Consider the following 12,226-nt stretch of genomic DNA (forward strand, 5'->3'; position numbering starts at 1 on the left):
TTTACCCCTAAGAACGACTTAAAAATTTATATTAAAAAACCCAATTTTGGGCCCTGGCGTGACGTGCCACTATCGCGTCAAGCCACTAGAAAATGATAACTGGGAATGTGGCTGGTGGCGCGACGCGGTGGAATTGCGTTGTAATATGTGATGGGACCTGGAAGCTCAGTGCGATGCGGTACAATCATGTTGGCTTACTGAAAATTGACAAATGTGAAAATGAGGCTTGGCACAACACGCTGGTATCATGGTACCTCACTCGAAACTAAAAATTGCCATTTTGGCAAGCTCCGCGATGCGCTACTGGCTGGAATTACGGTGTTTAACTACTGAAACTTAAAATAGCCATAACTTCTTACCCCATTATCGGATTTAGGAAAAATTTATATCGTTGGAAAGCTGATTCAATTTCCAATGCAATGGAAGGTTCTAAACATAAAAATAATAAGTATTTCCAAATTTTTATATTGGATAACTCATGAACTGCAAGTTAAGTTAATCTTGAGAAATACGAGGTATTACAATATCTCCCTCTTGGAAACATTCATCCTCGAATGAGACGGTTAAACTGAGACACTGATAGACTGAGTTTACCCACTGAACATGCATATCTGATGTATGACCACATGAATGAACTACTGACAAACTGAGCTCTTACACTGAATATGCATATCTGATGCATAGAATTTATGACTGAAGCTACTGACAATCTAGGTTTTCATACTGAACATATATATATCTATTGCGTAAGTATATGACTAAACTAATTCATGAATTCATGACTGAATATACAATGGTAATGGATACCAACTTATAATTATAGCTGAACATGGAACTGAGTAAGGCTAAGGAAGACTGTTACCTTAAGCTGGATCTGTGGTTGTGGAGAAGAGATGAGGATACTTGGTCCGCATATCTGCTTCTGCCTCCCAAGTATCTCTCTCTACAGACTGATTCTGCCAAAGAACTTTGACTAAGGGAACTTTTTTGTTCCTTAGTCTGCAAATCTGATGATCGATGATTTAGATTAGAACCTCTTCGAAAGAGAGATCATTTTGAATATTTACATCGTTTAAAGGAATAATGAATGCTAGGTCACCAATTCATTTTTTTAGCAAGGAGACATGGAATACTAGATGCACTGAGGCTAGATCTAAAGACCACTCAAGCTCATAAGCTACCTTTCCAAAATGGCTGAGAATTCTGTAAGGACCAACATATCGGGGACTGAGCTTTTCCTTCTTACCAAACCTCTTTACTCCTTTCATAGAAGAGATTTTTAGGAACACAAAATATCTGATCTCAAACTTGAGATACTTTCTCCTCATGTATGCATACATTTTCTGTCGGCTCTGGGCAGCCCTAAGACTTTCTCTGATTAACTGAACCTTTTCTATGGAATCAAACACTAGGTCAGGCCCTACTACTGTGGCCTCACCTACCTTGAACTATCCAATTGGAGACCTACATCTCCTACCGTAGAGAGCCTCAAACGGGGCTATTTGAATACTGGAATGATAGCTGTTATTGTATGTGAACTTGATCAAAGGCAAGTGGTCATCCTAACTACCCTTAAAATCAACAACGTATGCTTTTAGCATATCTTCTAGAGTATGAATAGTCATTTATGCTTGACCATCTTTTTGAGGGTGAAAGGCTGTACTGAGGTGAACTTGGGTACCACCCTTTTGGAATGCTTTTCAGAAATAAGAGGTAAACTGGGTACCTTTATCTGAGATGATGGATACTGGGACTCCGTGTAACCTGACCAACTCTCTAATATAGAGTTTGGCATAGTCCTTGGGAAAATAGCAAGTATGAAATGACAAGAAATAAGATGATTTAGTTATCCTATCTAGGATAACCCAAATAGAATCATGATGATGATGAGTGCGAGGCAAACCCGTTACAAAGTCTATGTTCACTTCTTCCCATTTCCATTTTGGAATACTGAACTCCTGCATGGACCCAGTAGGCTTCTGGTGCTTAATATTAACTTGCTGACATGTAGAGAATTTAGCTACAAATTTTGCAATATCCCTCTTCATCCTACTCCACTAATAGATCTCCCAAAAATTGCGGTATATATTAGTAGCCCCTGGATGAATTGAGTCACTCGCACCATGTGTTTTTGCAAGAATTCATTGCCTCAAGTCATATACACCTAGCACATATAAACGACCCTAGAAATGAAACACATCATCTTTCCCTTGGCAGAAAACCTCTACTTTATGATCTCTAACTGACTCTTTCAACCTAACAAGATTGGGATCTTTATCCTGCTTTTCATTCACCTCGGAAACTACAGAGGATTTAGAACTATTTTGAACCCACACACTACCTTCTGCTGAATCGACTAAGTGGACACCTTGTTAGGTAAGCTGATGAACTTCCTGAACAAACTTCTTCTTACTGTCCTCAACATGAGCAACACTACCCATAAACAGTCTACTGAGAGCATCAACTACTACATTGGTTTTGCCTGGATGATAAAGAATACTCATGTCATAATATTTTTGAGAAAAAACATACTGCAAGATCTTGTGATCTGTGAACACATCTATATACACTCCATACAAATAGTGCCTCCAAATCTTTAAGGCAAACACTAAAACTGCTAACTTGAGATCATGAGCTAGATAATTCTTCTCATGGGGATTAAGCTGTCTAAAGGTGTAGGCTATGAAATTACCTCTTTGTATGAGAACACAACCTAAACCTACTCTGGATGCATCACAGTACACAATAAACCCATCTAAACCATCTGGTAGAGTCAAAACTAGGGCTAAGGTGAGTCGAGTTTTCAACTCCTAAAAACTCTTCTCGTAGGAATCTGAACACTGAAATTAGACTTTCTTCTGAGTCAATATGGACATAGAGGATGGAATAGATGAAATCCCTTTAACAAACCGATGGTAATAGCTAGCTAAACCCATGAAACTCCTAATATCTATTGGAGAGATGGGTCTAAGACAGTTTCTCACCACTTCGGTCTTTTGAGGATTAACCCTAATGCCATCACCAAAAATAATATGACCAAGGAATGCTATAGACCTTAGTCAAAATTTTTACTTACTTAATTTGGTGAACAACTGATGATTTTTGAGAGTCTAAAGTACGATTTTGAGATGATCTACATGATCATTCTTTCTACGAAAATAAAAAAGAATGTCATCGATGAAGACTATAATGAACATATCCAAGTACTATTTGAACACGCATTTCATTATGTCCATGAAAGCTGCTGGGGCATTAGTAAGACCAAAGGACATAACTAGAAACTCGAAGTGACCATACTGGGTTCTGAATGCTATTTTTGGAATGTCGTATTCTTTGACTCTGAGATAATGATATCCTGATATAAGGTCTATCTTAGAAAAGTAACTGGCACCCTGAAGTTGGTCAAACAAGTCCTCAATTCTAGGAAGTGGATATTTATTTTTGACGGTGACTTTGTTCAATTGACGGTAGTCAATACACATTCTGACAGAACTATTTTTCTTATGCATAAATGGAACTGGTACGCCCCACAAGGAGATGTTGGTTCTAATAAATCCCTCTTCTAGGAGATCTTTCAACTATTCTTTTAACTCTTTGAGTTCTGTTGGATCCATTCTCTATGGCAAAATACATATGGGCTAAGTATCTGGAAGAAGGTCTATTCCGAAGTCTATTTACCTAACGGGAGGAACTCCAGGAAGTTCTTCAACAAACATATTTGAGAATTCATTTACTACTAGAACTGACTCAAGATTAGGAGTTACTGAACTAGTGTCCTTAACTTGCACAAAATGGTAGATACATTCCTTAGATATCATTTTTCTCGCCTAAAGATATGAAATCAACTAACCCTTAAGCGTTGTGGTACTACCCCTTCATTCAAGGACTATTTTATTTGGAAACTGAAAATCAACAATTTTGTTTCTACAATCAACTGAAGTATAGCATGAATGGAGCCAATCTATACTGAGAATGACATCAAAATCTACCATCTCTAGCTCTACAAGGTCTTCTGAAGTAACTTTTTGAAATATCATAATCGAACAATTCTTGTATACCCATCGGGATATGATAGATTTACCCACTGAGGTAGAAACTGAAAAAGTCTTTGCTAGAATTTCTGGACTAAATCTGAAGTTAATGGCTATATAAGGAGTTACAAAAGATAAAGAAGCTCCTGGATCTAGTAAGGCATAAACATGTAAATAGAAGATCTATAACGTACTAGTGACCATGTTAAGAAAATTTTCCTAATCTTGTCTGGAATGAAGTGCATAAAGACTATTTGGGCGTTGCCCACTAGTGGCACTGGAAGCAGCACCCTACTGATTTGGGCAACCAAACTGAGCTGAAGGATGCATATGCTGACCTTGAGAACCTGACTGAGGATAATCTCTAACTCTATCGCCTGACTCGGAACACCTGAAACAAATATCACTACTAACTCTGTAGACACCCTTGTGGTTTCTGCCATATGTCTAACAAAGAAGATTTGTTCGAGCACTACTGAAACTACCCTAAGATTTAGAGCCTGGCGCTCTATCACTGTTACCATTTCTGAACTTTATTACTAGAGCACCGGCTGAGGATGGACCTAGAACAAAAGATGTTGGATGAAACTAGGAATGGTTTCCACCTTTTGACTTAGGCTAATTGAAATTGAAGATACCTGTTCTAGCTCTCTTGTTCTACCTCTCCCTCTCTCTATTCTTAGCCGCTTCTATCTACTAAGCATGGACCATGAGCCCAAATATGTCTATCTCCTTAATCAACACTGCTGTTCTGCACTCTTTAACCATACTATCTGACACCCCAAATATGAACTTGTTCATTCTGGACCTATTGTCTACTATTAAATAGGGAGCATCCTGGTTAACTGAGTAAACTTGAGGGAATACTCTTTCACGCTCATACTACCTTACGTGAGGTTGATTTTTCTAAAACCTTGGTTTCTTTCAGCTCTAAGAGAAAGAATCTCTTTAGAAAAGCAGTAACAAACTCTTTCCACTCAATGGGCTTGATATCTGTGCCCCTGTCTACCTTTCACTGCTTAAACCATGTATAAGTTACATCTTATAGTTGATAGGCAACTAACTTAGCATTCTTACTGGAAGTCACTCTTATAATATCCGTGACCTTTTGAACCTGATCGAAGAACTCCTATGGATCTTCTTTTGGCTTAGATCCTAAGAATAGGGGAGGATTTATTTGGGTGAAGTCTGAAATTTTGGCTGCAGTAGTATTACCACTAGATTGGCCAAAATAGCAGCTGGTCATTCATTTTATGCTGCTACTAAATTGGACAGAGCAGTGAATGTAGCTCTGAACTCTGCATAAGAGACATGCTCATCTAGAGGATCTGCCTAAATGGGCTGAGGTTCTGACTGATTTTTGGTTCTCCTTTTGTTAGTGTTTTGGGGAGGCATATTCTATAAATAAAAAAGAGAAAACATATTCGACTGAGAGTTTAACTTGAGCTCATACTCACTCGCATGACATGAATACTGAAAGAAGGGAAACTTTTCCTAAAACATCTTATGGCATCCTGTCCATAAGTGAGGTACACTACATACCAATGTACAAAACTCTACTAGATACAAATTTTGGACTTCCTAGGACACTGTTGAACCATATGCACTGATACCAAGTTTGTAACACCCCGAGTCTATACCCCAGACTCTACACAGTGCTTACGATATCAAAGGACCACAAGCTAACCCATGACTAATATCTGCTGTGAGCACTAAAACATGATACTGTAATAAATATAGAAAATAGGTTGAAATGCCATAAGTTTTAAAACATATAAAATATTGATAAAGAATATCTACTGATAATAGTAATCTATAAAACTGAATACTATCTGAAAGTCTAGTCTAAAAAGCCTCTAATCTAAATTGTATGAATGTGGAGTTGCTGGGACAATCACCCAACTAACTCCATCTACTAACATACTAAATTTACTGTACTAATAAAATGAAAGAATATCCTCGAATGATGAGTACTCAATGCTAATCTACTGCTTCTAGCTGAATCTTAATTTATATATGCGTGCTTAGGAACTTGAGCATCCGAACCTATGATATGAGACATCATAATGCAAAGAAAGAGTATGCGTCAGTATGTGGAATTTACTGGTATGCTAGATAAGGTAAGAATGAATGTAAGGGTTCATATGCATGAAAAATAACTGACTGCATGATATAGAGTAACTGATTATTAGAATATATAGATAACTAATACTACTGTAAATACTGAGTATGCACTAATATGCATATAAATAAATATTGAGATTTAGCTTTTCAGAAGCAAAGTCTTGCATTTTGATACTAAGTAACTAATATCTAAAGTTACTGATAACTTATTTACTAATACTGATTGACTATATGTGACAGTCCTAATTTGGTAAAACTGAATTGATTTCTATTCTGAAGACTGAGACTGAGACTCTGGGAGGTAATCATCTAATTGACATGCCCCAAATAAGATGACTGAGTTGGGGTCCAACCCGTGATCCCAGTTGGAAGGGTATCAGGACCATACCATGGGTAAAGATACTGAAGAGTTACCCTCATTTGGCAGGTACTCTAATGAAAATGGTGGAACCCTCATCTGACAGGTTAAAACAACTCATCAATGTAATACCCCACGATTTCCCTAACTTAAACTCATCTCAAAAAATGTCAAGGATTAGATTTTAGAATAAAAGATGTTTAATTTAAGTGGAATTCATTATATTTGAACTTTCATGACATAAGAAATTGAATAAGCTTTCCAACGATAAAAGATTCACCTAAATTTGATAACTGGGTAAGAAGTTATGGACATTTTAAGTTCCAGTCATAAAATAACGTCATTTGGACCCTTAGCGCGTTGTGGACCAGTGTTAATTCCTAATTGTTAATTTTTAGTGGCCCTCTATGATATTAGCATATCGCAGAGAGGGCTAATTTCTTGTTGGTCAATTTCCAAAGTTTCAGTGCGATAATGGCGCATCGCGACATGTGCTAAAATGGCATTCAAAAGGGGCACCGCGATGACCCCGCATCGCAAAGTCTACCCAGTTCTCAGTTGGCATTTTCTAGTGGCTTGGTGCGATAGTAGTGCATCATGCCAAGGCCAAAAATCAGGCCCAGTTTATTTTTCCAGTTTTTTTTAGAAGTTAATGGGGGGAATTTTGGAGTTTTTCCCAACCCCCAAGCCATCCAAACATGATATTAAAGCCTTTTCAGAAGCATTCTATGCTAAGTTTCATCAAAATTTCTCTCATCAGAAACCCTAGGATTCAACATTCATCTCCAAGAAACTCAAGATTCCACCATCCTTTCTCCAAATTGATTCAAAATTTAAGATCCCTAGACCAAGAGCTTAAAGAATCTTCATTCAAGAGTGCGAATAAAGTCTCAAAAAGCAAGCTTGTGCATATAAATCATCATTTAAGGTATGTGGGGTTTCAACAAAGACAATCGACCTTGTGCCCAAAACTTGTTTTTTTATTACAAAGAAACATGATTTTATATGTTTTCCTATGAATTTGAAGTTGGGTTTATACCTCATATTGCTATTCATGAGATTATGAGATTTTCAATGCTTTAGAAGTAGAATTACATGAGTATGAATATATTTTTATGCACATTGCTGATATTTCCAGATTTTATGATGAATTATAAATGTTTATGTTATCAAACTTGACTTTTGAGATGTTTTATCATGAGATTTAAACACGGATCATTAATCCCTATTTAAAGATTACTATTCAAAGAATTGTTGTTCTATAAGCACCCCATGATTAGAATGCTTTCATATTATTGAGAAAGATTTGACCTTTTGGTCTGAGAACAAATTTGAAATACACTTTACAAATTCAAATTACAAATTTATAGTTGGTTTTCATTATAAACCATTAGATTACTTTTAAAGTGGATTTTTCTACAAATTTTGAGCATGAGAATGGGAGTAGTATTTAGCACCAAGATGGGTATTTTACTATGATTTCATAGCCTAGAACTACGTGACAACATAGGATTAAGATTATTCACACTTCTACGTGGATGACTGAGATTGTGATTATTGAGATGAGATTGTTTTATTTCTATAGCAAGGGTAGAATAGCCCTAAAATTATGGGGGCTAGTCATGGGACACCATGGATGCTCACATGGTGTACATGTCGGTTAGAAGAACCTCCCAAATAGATGTCCCCCACTCTTAAAATAGTTTTAATTATTTAAAGTTTTGAGATAAAGTGTTTACTATGCAGAACAAGTTTTAGACTTCTTGTAGTCTATATGATTTTAGAACAAGAACAGAATACAAATTTTAGAACTAAGTGAAATGACTCATAAGATTTATACTACATGCTTTACTATGCATGATTTATGACTTCTAGATTTTAGATTTACTCAAGATATGTGAATCATTTATATTTTGCATGCATGATTTGATAAATTGTGATGATATTTTACTTATTTCATGAAGTCCCATATACTCAGTACATCCTCAAAGTACTAATCCACATATATGTATATGTGATACATTGTCTCATAATATAGGCACAGGTGCTCAATCTCAGCAGCATGATTGATCTTCAGGCATCTTATCTACATCCCTACAGTTGGTGAGTCCTTATAGTTTTAAGGGTTTAATTATTTCGATTTCCAAGTTGCTAGAAGATATGTTTTTACTAATATCATACAGTTAAGTTAGCTAGGGCCTTTCCTAGTGGCTCTTTAGATTCAGATAGTAGAGGCTTGTTGGACTGTTAGATTCAGATTTAGACCTTTGAGTTAGTATTTAGATTTTCAGCATTTGTTTAATCAAATTGATGAGCTTAGTGCTTTTAGATATATTTATCTAGTTTTCCACATTTCATTATGATTTATACTTATATTTCCCTATGTTGTGATTTTGATATGTTAGAAGGCAGCCAGGGTTAGCTCAGGACTACTTGTAGTTTGGGGCACCGTGTGGCATCTCGGGAACTAGATTTTGGGGCATCATAAACTTGGTATCAGAGCCTAAGGTTTAGAGAGTCCTAGGCTGTCAGACAAGCTATGTTACATAGAGTCTTAATCATTAGTGTGAAGCGTGCCATATCTATGAACAAGAGGATATGAAGCATTTTAGGAAAATCCTCTCTTTATTTCATAATCCATCGTGCTTACAGTTATCTCTATCTTCTATTAACTCATGCTTTTTTATGATAGAATATGCCTCCTCATAGAGCTAATGCCCATAAAAATGATAACCAAATGCTTCTGCCTACTGATCTTTTGAATGAAAATGTGTCACATGCAGAGTTTTAGGCAGTTTTTTAGGTGCTAGCCCAAGCTGTGACTGCTAATGTTCAAGGTAATGATCAGGTTGTAGTCCAACCTCAGAAATATGGGGATTTATCCAAAGCCATAATTAGACACTTTACAAGAATGAACCCGCCAGAATTCTTTGAGTCGAAAGCAGGTGAGGACCCAAAACTTTATCTAGATGAGGTGAAGAAGATTACTCGAGTTATGCATATTTCTAAAGAAGAGAGCATAGAATTAGCATCTTATAGGCTGAAGGATATTGCTTATGATTAGGTGGTGATGTGTAAGAAGAGTAGAGGGGAGAATGCAGCCCCTATGACTTAGTAAATATTTTAGGATGCGTTCCTAGGAAAATTATTCTGACTTAAGATAAGGGAAGCTAAGATAAAAGAGTTCATGAACCTGAGGCAGGGCTCCATGATAGTTAAGGAGTATTGCCTCAAGTTCAACCAGTTGTCTAAGTATGCCCCTGATCAGATGTCTGAACCTAGGTCAAACATGAGTATATTTGTAACCGGTATATCTGGAATGGTAGTTAAGGAGTGTAGAATAACTATGCTCAATAGGGATATGGATCTTTCTAGATTGATGATGCATGTAAGGTTCAAGTTATTTCTCAAATATAGACCTTAGATCCAGCTATCATCAGCTCAATGTTAGGGAATGTTAGTTTCGAAGACTACCTGTAGGACCCGCTATGGTCATTTTGAGTTCCTAGTCATGTCTTTTGGGCTAACCAATACTCCAGCAGCCTTCATGAACCTCATGAATTGAGTGTTTAAAGAGTATCTTGATATGTTTGTCATAGTGTTCATAGATGATATCTTTGATACTCCTATAGTGAGGATGACTATGCAGATCATCTTAGAGTTGTCTTGGAAACTCTTAGAGATCATTGATTGTTTACCAAATTTTGCAAGTATAAATTTTGGCTAATATTGGTAGCCTTTATTGATCATATTATTTCTGTCGATGGCATTAGAGTTAATCCCTAAAAGAAAGAGGCAGTAAGGATTTGGCCTAGACCTATCTCTCCGATAGATATTAGAATTTTCTTGGGTAGCGCTATTACCATTGTTTTCTCAAAGGTTTCTCATCTATTGCGTCTCCTATGTCTAGATTTACCCAAAAAAAGTTAAGTTCCAATGGTCAGATTCTTGCGAGAAGAGTTTTCAGAAGTTAAAGACTTGACTCACTTCAGCCCTAGTTCTAGCATTACCCAATGGTATGGATGGTTTTGTTATTTATTGTGATGCCTCTAAAGTTGGTTTGGGTTGTGTGTTTATACATAGAGGTAAGGTCATAGCCTATGCCTCTAGGCAGTTGATGTCTTATAAAAAAAATCACCCAACCCAAGATCTGGAATTAACTACTGTGGTGTTTGCTTTAAAAATCTTGAGACACTATCTATGTGGTGTTCATGTTGATATGTTCACAGACAACAAAAGTTTACATTATGTGTAGACTCAGATAGAGTTAAATCTTTGTCAGAAGAGATGGTTAGAGTTATTGAAGCATTATGATATGTGTGTTATAACATCTGGGCAAGGCCAATGTAGTGGTAGACACTCTTAGTAGATTGTCTAAGGGAAATGTTGTTCATGTGGAGAAGATAAGAAAGAATTAGCTTGAGAAGTTCATAGTTTGGCTACGTTGGGTGTTAGGTTGGTTGATTCAGCTGAAGGTAATGTGTGGGTTCAGAGTAGTTTCGAATCTTCCTTAGTTTTGGAAGTGAAGGAAAAGCAAGATATGGATTCCAGTTTAGTCAAACTAAAGGAGTCAGCTAAAGACCAAAAGGTTGAGGTTTTCTCCCAAGGGAGAGATGGTGTGTTGAGATACCAAAGTAGATTGGGTGTGCCTTGTGTTGACAATTTGAGGCAGAGAATTATGGTAGAAGCACATAGTGCACGTTATTCTATTCATCCAGGTGCTACCAAGATGTACTGCAACTTGTGGGAGATCTATTGGTGGAATAGTATAAAGAGAGATATAGCAGAGTTTGTAGCTAAATATGCAACTTGTCAATAGGTTAAGGTAGAGCACCAAAGACCTGGTGGTACGTTGCAAGAGCTTAGTTTCTCTACTTGGAAGTGGGAAGAGATGAATATGGATTTTGTGACTAGTTTACCCCAATTGTTTCATCATCATGATTGGATTTCGGTTATTGTAGATAGATTGACTAAGTCAGCGCATTTCTTGCCAGTTCATACATCCTATACAGCTAAAGATTATGCTAAGTTGTATATACGAGAGTTAGTCAGGTTGCATAGAGTTCCCTTGTCTATCATTTTGGATACGGGGTACTCAGTTTACTTCTCAGTTTTGGAAAGCTTTTCAGAAGTGTCTTGGTACCCAAGTTCATCTCAGGTCCGCCTTTTATCCTCAGATAGATGGTCAAGTAGAGAGGACCATCCAAACATTAGAAGATATGTTGAGGGCATATGCTCTTGATTTCAAAGGTAGTTGGGATGATTATTTGCCATTGATTGACTTTGCTTAAAATAATAGTTATCATGCTAGAATTTAGGTGGCCCCGTTTAAGGCTCTATATGGGAGGAGATGTAGATCACCCATAGATTGGTTTGAAGTAGGTGAGGCCGCTTTGCTTAGGCCTGATACAGTATTTGAGGCTATGGAGAAAGTCAAGATGATTAGAGAAAAGTTGAAGACAACCCAGAGTCATCAGAAATCATATTTAAATATGAGAAGAAGGGACCTCGAGTTTGAGGTTGGTGATTTAGTGTATCTTAAGATTTCACCCATGAAAGGGGTGAAGAGATTTGGTAAGAAGGGGAAACTTAATCCTTGGTATGTTGGCCCTTATAGAATTCAAAGTCGTGTTGGAAAAGTAGCTTATGATCTTGAGTTACCCACAGACCTGTTAGCAGTCCATCCTGTATTCCACGTCTCTATGCTTGAGAA

This window comes from Capsicum annuum, chromosome 5, assembly GCF_002878395.1.
Source record: "Capsicum annuum cultivar UCD-10X-F1 chromosome 5, UCD10Xv1.1, whole genome shotgun sequence".
In the NCBI taxonomy this organism is placed as follows: Eukaryota; Viridiplantae; Streptophyta; class Magnoliopsida; order Solanales; family Solanaceae; genus Capsicum; species Capsicum annuum.